Source organism: Mus caroli, chromosome 7 (assembly GCF_900094665.2).
Source record: "Mus caroli chromosome 7, CAROLI_EIJ_v1.1, whole genome shotgun sequence".
Lineage (NCBI taxonomy): Eukaryota > Metazoa > Chordata > Mammalia > Rodentia > Muridae > Mus > Mus caroli.
Window position 1 is genome coordinate 63,003,220 of NC_034576.1, and position 8,788 is coordinate 63,012,007.

Consider the following 8,788-nt stretch of genomic DNA (forward strand, 5'->3'; position numbering starts at 1 on the left):
AAATGGAGCAAAGACTGAAGGAAAGTCCATCCCGTGACTGTCCCACCCTAGTGTCCATCCCATCAGCAGACATCAAACCCTGACACTATTGCTAGTGTCAAGAAGTGCTTGTTGACAGCAGTAGCTGTCCTCTGAGACACTCTTCCAGAACCTCACTAAGACAGATGCAGATCCTCACAGTCAACAATTGGACTGAGCCTGGGTAACCCCAATGGAAGACTTAGAGGAAGGACTGAAGGAGCTGAAGGGGATTGCAACCCCATAGGAAGAACAACAATGTCAATTAACCAGATGCTTTATACCTCCTAGGGACTAAACCACCAACCAAAGAGTAAAGATGGGTGATTCCATGTCTCCAGCTGCATATGTAGCAGAGGATTATCTTATTTGGTGTCAAGGGATGGGAGGCTCTTGGCTTTGTGGAGGATTGTTGCCCCATTGAAGGGTGATGCTAGAGGTGTAAGGCAGGAGTGGGTGGGTGCATAGGAGAAGTCTCTCTTAAAGGCAATGGGAAGGGGGTGGGGTTGGGTGCTTATGGAGGGGAGTGAGGGAAGGGATCAAATATTTGGAAAATAAATAACTAAAATAATTAATAATAAAAAAGTAATGTCAAAGAATCCTAGAAAGCATGTACCAACAATCATTCATGTTCTCAATTGCCCTATGTGAATTTCATGGTAAGACCATATTATTTAAGACACTATACATTTTGTTTGATGGAGAAACCCACACTTAACTACCCAGGAATCTTTCCATGTTGGCTGTCTTTTTTAGTGCTAGAAAATGTCTCCCTGTGTAGAGTAAAAATTAATAATTTTCTTATCCATCACTAAACTTTTCATGCTACATTAATGACCTGCCAGGCCCAATGCATTCATAGTGCAACTGTGGTAAGATTACTCATTCGAGTAATCAATCAGATTCTTGATTAGAAATCAATGCCTGTTCTTCAGGAGAGAATTCAGGAATGATACTGCAAACGCTGGCATCGAACATGCCAACGGAATGTGTAGGTCTTAGCAGAGAACATACTAATTTTATTTTTCTAACTGGTCATTTTGTCAAACTTCCATTTAAATATTTCTGTTTATTTCCATAGTTACATGCTGGTGATTCTTTGAGTAGATTAGACTCTTATTAGAGTTGGTGTTGATTAGCACAAAGGTGAATAACTACTTAAAATACTGAGAATAAAGAACTGTCATTATTCAGTCATAGTTGAGACATCTAAAACAACCTGTACTGGGGTTAAACAATATTAAGAAAAAAGTTGTGGAAACTAAATGAAAGCTAGATGATTGGAGAAGTACTCAGAAATATTTTCTCTATAAATGATATGACTATTTAAACATGACCTCCAAAAGTCATGGTTAAATGTATATCCCCCAAGAAGATCAAGAGCAAATTCAAAAAAGAAGGATGAAGGTGCTCTAAATATTCCAACTATACATGCAGACATTTCTATAGTAATGAATACTACTAATATAGCAAGTGTCCAGTTTCCTTAGAAATGTGATCACTGATAATGATAAAGAGAGTATATTTCAGCATAATAAGACAATGAAAATCAAACTCAGAGTTAGCATCCTAGTAAATGATTAGAAACTCAAAGCACTTTCATTAAAATCAGGAACAAGACAAGGAAGGTCACACTTCCTGTCTTATTCACTACAGTATTAGGATTCTTAGGGAAGCAACAAGACTGAAAGTTATAAAGGATTTAGGAGTAGAAAAAGCTGAGGTCAATTAATTATAATTTTAATATGATATGATTCTATGAGTAAAAAAAATGTGCTAAATATGCCACCAGAAACTGCATAATGCTATTAATCACATTCAGCAAAATTCCAGGATAAAAAACCTGAAAAATCATGTTTATGTAATAAATAGTTTGAGAAAGAAATCATCGACAAAGTATTATTTACATTATTATAATATATATACATTATGTTATACATAGCATTCTTACATTGTTATTTGTAATATTTATATTATGTAAATTATTATTTATGTATATATAAATTATATGTATACATAAATTACATACATATATACATACATACATACATACATACATACACACATACAAACATATATGATACCTGCCAAAGGACATACCTCTTCGTACCTCTCTGTTCACGAGCCTACAATAGACTGCATTGGATCCTCTATACGTATGCTATAACATTCAGTTTAGTGTTTTTGTGGGATTCCTGAATGTGTTAACCAATGTGTCTCTTATGCTTGTGCCTGATCCTGTGGTACTTTTCCTTCTGTCAGGTTGCATTCTCCACCCACAACATTATGTTCTTGGTTTATTTTATTATATTTCATTTTGTTATGTTTAGTTGCTATCATTTGGATGTGCTTTTCTAATGAAAGACAGAAAGGGACTATACCTAGAAGGAAAGGGAGGTAGGGAGGAACTGGGCAGAGAAGGAAAACGAGAAAACTGTAATTTATTGTATTAAAATTAATTTTCAATAAAAATAAAATACAACATTTTATAATGAAAAACAAAATACATTTACAAAACACCTGCAAACAAACAAACAAACAAAAACAAAAGACAACACACACTCTTTCCTATTTATCTGATGGAAAATGAACAAAAAATCACCATGCTATTTTGAATATCTTAAAAACTTCAATCAAATCAGGGGACAAAGCAAAATAAAAAAATAGATTATATTATATATCCAAAGAAAGTTCTTACTAATTCACTAGTTTATTGTTTAATCTGAACAACATAACAAAATAAAAAAATAATAATAATAAATAACAAATATCTAAAGACACTAAGGGACTGTAAACATTGAAATTAGATTACATTATGAAATCACAGAAAAAAGGTTTATTCTGTACCACTGTATACATGTGTGTGTGTGTGTGTGTGTGTGTGTGTGTGTGTGAAAGATACCCCATGTTTTCATATGTTGGTAGTTCACACACCTGAATTTACTCTCCACTACTCTTTCTTAAAGCCACTTTGGACTCTCCATTCCTGTGTTATAGGTATCATAGTTTCAAAAGTCATAGTACCTGTTCATCCTTTCCATCCCGAAACTGGGACCTACCATTATCTATTGTGTCTTTCCTCTTATGATACTCTATATGTTAACCCTCAAGTGCTTTTATCCCTTCCCATCCTTCAGGGCATGGCAGAATCTAACTTAATTTCCCTTAGGAATATTATTTTTATGAAACATCCCTGTAAATATAACTCTTCTTTTTTCTTCCTGACGTTGCTTTGTCCTACATACCAATAATCCACAGTACTGTCAGCTCTTTGAAATGTTAATGTTCACCCTGTAAGAGAACTGAGCTGAAGTGACAGGGCAGATTGAAGGCTCAAGGGGAGGGGCACTGCAGACAACACAACACAGGACAGGACAAAGGAAGCCAGGTCCTGATCTCATAGCTTTCTCATCTGATTCTTCAGCTAAAGACTTAAGATCTATAGAATAATGTTCTAATCCCAACAAATTTGCAATACTTAATGTGCACAAATCATGTTCTACTATGAATCTACTATGAAAGAAACAAAGGGTCAAAGTGGGAGCTGACCTTGTTTGTTGCATTGCCTTGCTGACCATTCCTAGGGTGGATGTGACAGGCATCTTTGCCTGCCTCTTCTCTGAGCAGGACCTGCTGCACTGACTTGTCTGATCACATTCCCAACCCCCAGCCTGTTTTAGAGAGCCTGCACAGCCTTCCAATCACGCATGCGTGGATGTTTGCCAGGCTGCAGGGATTCAAATCTTTTGTAAAGCTAATGACAAAAGCAGGTGGCCATGAGCTGTAAGCTGTCCTATTGCTAGTATGAAGAGGAGGGTTTTCATAAGCCCCTATATAAATTGGTAAGGGATATACTCAAGGTGTTTTCTGTGCAATGATGACTACATAATATTGAATTATATTCACCTTCATATCTCTATACAAAGGAAAGAAAGAAAGAGTGCTTAGAAAAAATGTAAGCAAACTAGGGAAAGTCCAAAAGCGGTAGATACTTGTAGTACTATCAGGTGAAATCACTATCGATTAAAAGCTGCTACTTTAACAACATTCTGCATTAATCAGGTTTTACTTGATTAGGTGTATCTTTAAAATATCCTATGCGTTCACGTAAATTAATCCCTTAGCATGAACATAATATTTGTTGTTTAATAAAAGCACTGTTTTATCATTTAGTGATGAAATTTTTCCTCGTGTTTTTAAATAAATGTTACTATGATGTACTTTTAAATTTATTTTCATTTGTTTATTTTTGAAACAGTGCTTTACTCATTAGAATTTGCTGGACTGGGAGCTCACTTTTTAGATGAGAATTGCTTTGAACTCAGAGTTCATCTAGCTCCTGCCTCTTAAGTGCTAGAAGAAAGGCATGTGCCACCCTGGTACCTAGATTTCATTATTTTTAACCATTTATATACATCTTTCTCTGTGTCTTTCTCTCTCTGTCTGTCTGTTTTTCTCTCTGTTTCTCTGTCTTTGTGTGAATCCCTTCTCTCTCTCTGTTTCTGTCTCTCTGTCTCTGCCTCTGTGGTGTGTGTGTGTGTGTGTGTGTGTGAGTGAGAGAGAGAGAGAGAGAGAGAGAGAGAGAGAGAGAGAGAGAGAGAGAGAATGAGCACATGTGTATAGGTGCCAAAGGCTGTGTATGTCTCCATATAGGCAGTTATATTTAGTTTTGAGATTTCTCACAGGAGTTATTGGAAATCTTGCAGAGCAGTACTTGGTTTTTACAAGCAAAAACATCACTCAGGCTCTTCTATGCACCTTTAAGCCTTGGTGATTTAAATGCCCACTGAATATGAAAATGGAAGTATAAACAAAAATGTAGAATGACTTCTGATTTTAAATGTTCAAACACAATTATTTTCCAGCAAATGTAAATAAGACTTATTAATATCTTTTCTGGAAGTCAAAGAGTACATGACATTGGAAAGGGAAATGCATAAGGAACGACCAAATGTGTTAGCACTTTAGCATTCCTTCTAGGTTCTGCCCATCAGTTACCTACCTAAAGCCAGNTAGTCTTGCTATAAAAGGGACTGTTTGATCTCTCTATATCCCTCTTATCTCACTGATCCCCTTCTCCCACTCTACTTCTACCTCCCCCACTCTCTAGGTGTTCCCAACTGACCTTCTCTCTCTCTCTCTCTGTCTCTCTCTCTTCTCTCCATACTCCCTTTCCAACTCCCCTCCCCATTCCAAAAAATCAACTCTATTGTATACTAGACCCATCTTAAGACTGGTACTTTTGGGGAATCGCACCAAATTGTGTTCCATAAAAATATATCCCTGGCTTTAAAACTCAACATTTGCTGCAGTAACTTGTATTTTTAAATGGGCAGGTTCACATTTCCTGCCACCTCATGGACATTACAGCCTTTGGATTGATATTTCTCTCTATCCAAACACCGGTAAATTGGTAAGCACCCCCTCACACACACACACACACATACACACACACACACACAATCAGAGTAAATGGCCCCTGGCCGCTATTGAGCTTGCATCTACCACCACTATTGTCTTTGGAGACAGAGGTATTCATAGCCTACATGACTGCCTTTTTGGATGATTCCTCATTTTAGGAGCTCTAACTTTGAGTAAGCACTCTTTTTTATTTGAAATGGCTTTTCTGTCTCTCACTTCTGGAAAATCCTAGGCCTAGCTAAAGTGTACTTCCTTGGGCACTGACCCCAAAGCTCAGGAACTAGCTATGCAGCTCAACCCCCAAGTTACCTCCTGATGACCTGATAATCTAGTCTGGCTGCTCGTTTCATTTTTAGTTATTAAGTTATCCTTGGGACACCACAAGTGATAAGGTTAATCACTCTTATCCACATTTAAAGGCAATGGTTTCATTGCTATTTCCAAGCTCCATATTGCAATGCCTCCTGTCTTAATGGCTCCCAAATTCACAGGGTAAATTTGGCCCCAATACCTGCAAGATAATAGCTCTAAATGGCCACTTAACTGCAAATTGAAAAAAAAAAAAAAAGATGTTTACAACTCTCACCAGTGTTCTGAAAACTGGAAGGTTTTTGTTTGTGCAGGCTTTTGCCAACATTTCCTCCCAACTGTGTTTTTTCCCTTGATCCAGCTAGCTCTCCCTCTGCTCTCTGATCCTGTGGTTCTGAGATCATGTTGCAGACTTAACTCATTATGTAGCAAATGTTGCTACTAGCTGTTTGCTCCATCAGGCAGTCTAAAATTTCTACTTCCTTGGAGATTTTATCTCTGTTTCCTTTTCAATTCTCATCTGCACCAGCTTTAAGTCAGCTGTGGTGGGAGAAAGAGGAGCAGAGATGCTCCACGTGCCTGCCTCAGATACCACCTTCCACCACTTAGACTGTGCTGCTCAGCCCATGCCCCTAGGACCAGCTCGGTGGTAGAGGCTGCTTGTGGCAACAGGGAGAGATCTACAAATAATGCCTTGTCTACCAGACAGAACATTCCTATTTATATCTTTGTATGTTTGTCCCTGCTGATATATAGTCATGCTTCTACAGATAAGTGTCATTCCATTCTAAGATATAACAAACACGTGATTTTCCTACACAGCTGGTCCTATAACTTCAGGGCTATCTTGGTTGTAGGCTGGTTCATGACTATCTGACATCTTTGCTATAGGCAAAATGTCCCTACTTCACATCTGTCTTTAGGGGAACATCCTGACTTAAAGTCGCCAAAGACACTTAACAATTAAGAAAAAGTTTTATATTCATTTCTATCCTGCCTTTGTAAATAAGAATTTTAATATTAATGTAAAGATTCACAACAATGAAACTGTTAATGATCACTGCCTTAAATATATATTTAGCCTTGTTTTTGCTGTTGTCATTACTGTCATCAAGTTATAATGTACTCTCATTGTTTCCTGGATACAACCTAGAACAAATAATTGAAACCGGACACAAATTGCCTAATTCAGATATATTTAATAGATCCTAGCTCTCGATCTTTTCAGAAATTTGCTAAATATAACATTAAGTGTTTAAGTTTACTATGACAGAGAGACCTCCAAATCCTAACAGTGAACTCCCATAATGTCTCCAAGAAGATACAGACACAGTTACAAGTAACTCTAACTGGATTGTGGTATGATGCCCACTGTGAGAGATTGTTCTCTTTCCTTGCCTGGTGCCAGGGCTCAGCCCCTTCTATAGACAAATACATGACACCCAGAGAACTAAGTGCCACATATTGCCTAAGATAAGGTGAGTCGTCGCCCCCACATTCTTCCTCCACAGTATAAATCCTCTCATCTTCTAGGCCTGATGGACAGACTACCTTTGCCTGAAATGTGATGGAGACCACAGGGACCTCGGAAAACTGTTTAGGTAGTGGACTATAAACTAAGCTCTGTCAGTTTAATTAGTATATGACATTTAAGTGATAATTTATTCTTCTCAGATTTTTATTACATTGACAGCTAAACAAATGGCATCTTGACAGCTAGAAAACAGACCTCTACTTACTTAGCTCTAGGTAATCCACCACCATATTAGCTCATTAGTCAACTCATTAAAAAGTTAAGATTATCAGATCTCTTATCAAAAAGACAGATAGGTGTGCATTTCTCATAGACTTCATGATAAAGGATATATAAGTTCAGATGTAAGCTTTCACAGAGATAATCTTCTTCTAACTTTCTATTTAAACTCAGTTTCCAGTGACTAAATGTTTCATATTTCTTCCCTTACTATTCCATTGTTATATCGAGACTTTAAGAATTTAATTTCTAATTTGGATCAATGGAGTCCTGATAAATTAGCCTAACACAACTTCTATAATCACAAGTGTAAATTTTAAGTTTCCTTTGATCATATTCTAATTGTATACTTAAAGTGTTTCTCATGATAATTGTACACTATCAGCTATCATAGTTACAACTTTAAGTTTCTTTTGGTTGTCTTTTAACTATAGACTTGAGGTGTTTCTCATCCTAATTTTATATGATCAACTATCATATTCACAAGATTATCAAATTTTTATTGTTTTTTAAATGTAAATTTAAAAAATCTTCTCATTATATATATTCAGTTCCCTAGAGGGAAGGATAAAGCCCTTCCTGTTCCTTGTGCTCCACAAAAGGTTTTTATCTTCCCTAACCTTGGTTTAAACACCGTTCATGGTGTTAACAAACGTCTCTTTTGCAAATTTATAAGCTCCAGGAAACACACTCACACCTACTTCTCATGGACCAAAAAGACTCCATCTGCCAATCAATAGCCTAAGTTTCTACCTGTTATGTAGTCCTCTCCTGTTCCCTGGATTTGGAACTCCCCTCATCTCAACCACCAAGACCTAAAGGATTTAAATATACACCTAAGAAAATATTTGCTACTAAAGCAACTTAAATTTATTTTTAAGGTGTGTGTGTGTGTGTGTGTGTGTGTGTGTGTGTGTGCATTGTTCATGTGCATGTGTGTTTGAGCATTTTGCAAAATCCAGGCATTTACTCAAAATCTACATCCAGGACAGCTCCAGAAGAGCAGCATCTCCAGCTTATTCTCACAGACACTCTTCTGTGCCTGTACTTTCTTATCTGCAGAAGGCCCCACAGACCATGGAGAGCAAGGAAACATCCAACTCTCCAAAGACTTAACCAATATCCCCATCCCTATTTTCTTAGGTTCCCAGGCACATATCACCGCAAAGTCAGAATGAAACAACTGAAGATCGTAATGACCCTTCTCCTGCTTCACCACCAGTTTTCCCAACTCCTCTCCTCTCCTCTCCTCTCCTCTCCTCTCCTCTCCTCTCCTCTCCTCTCCTC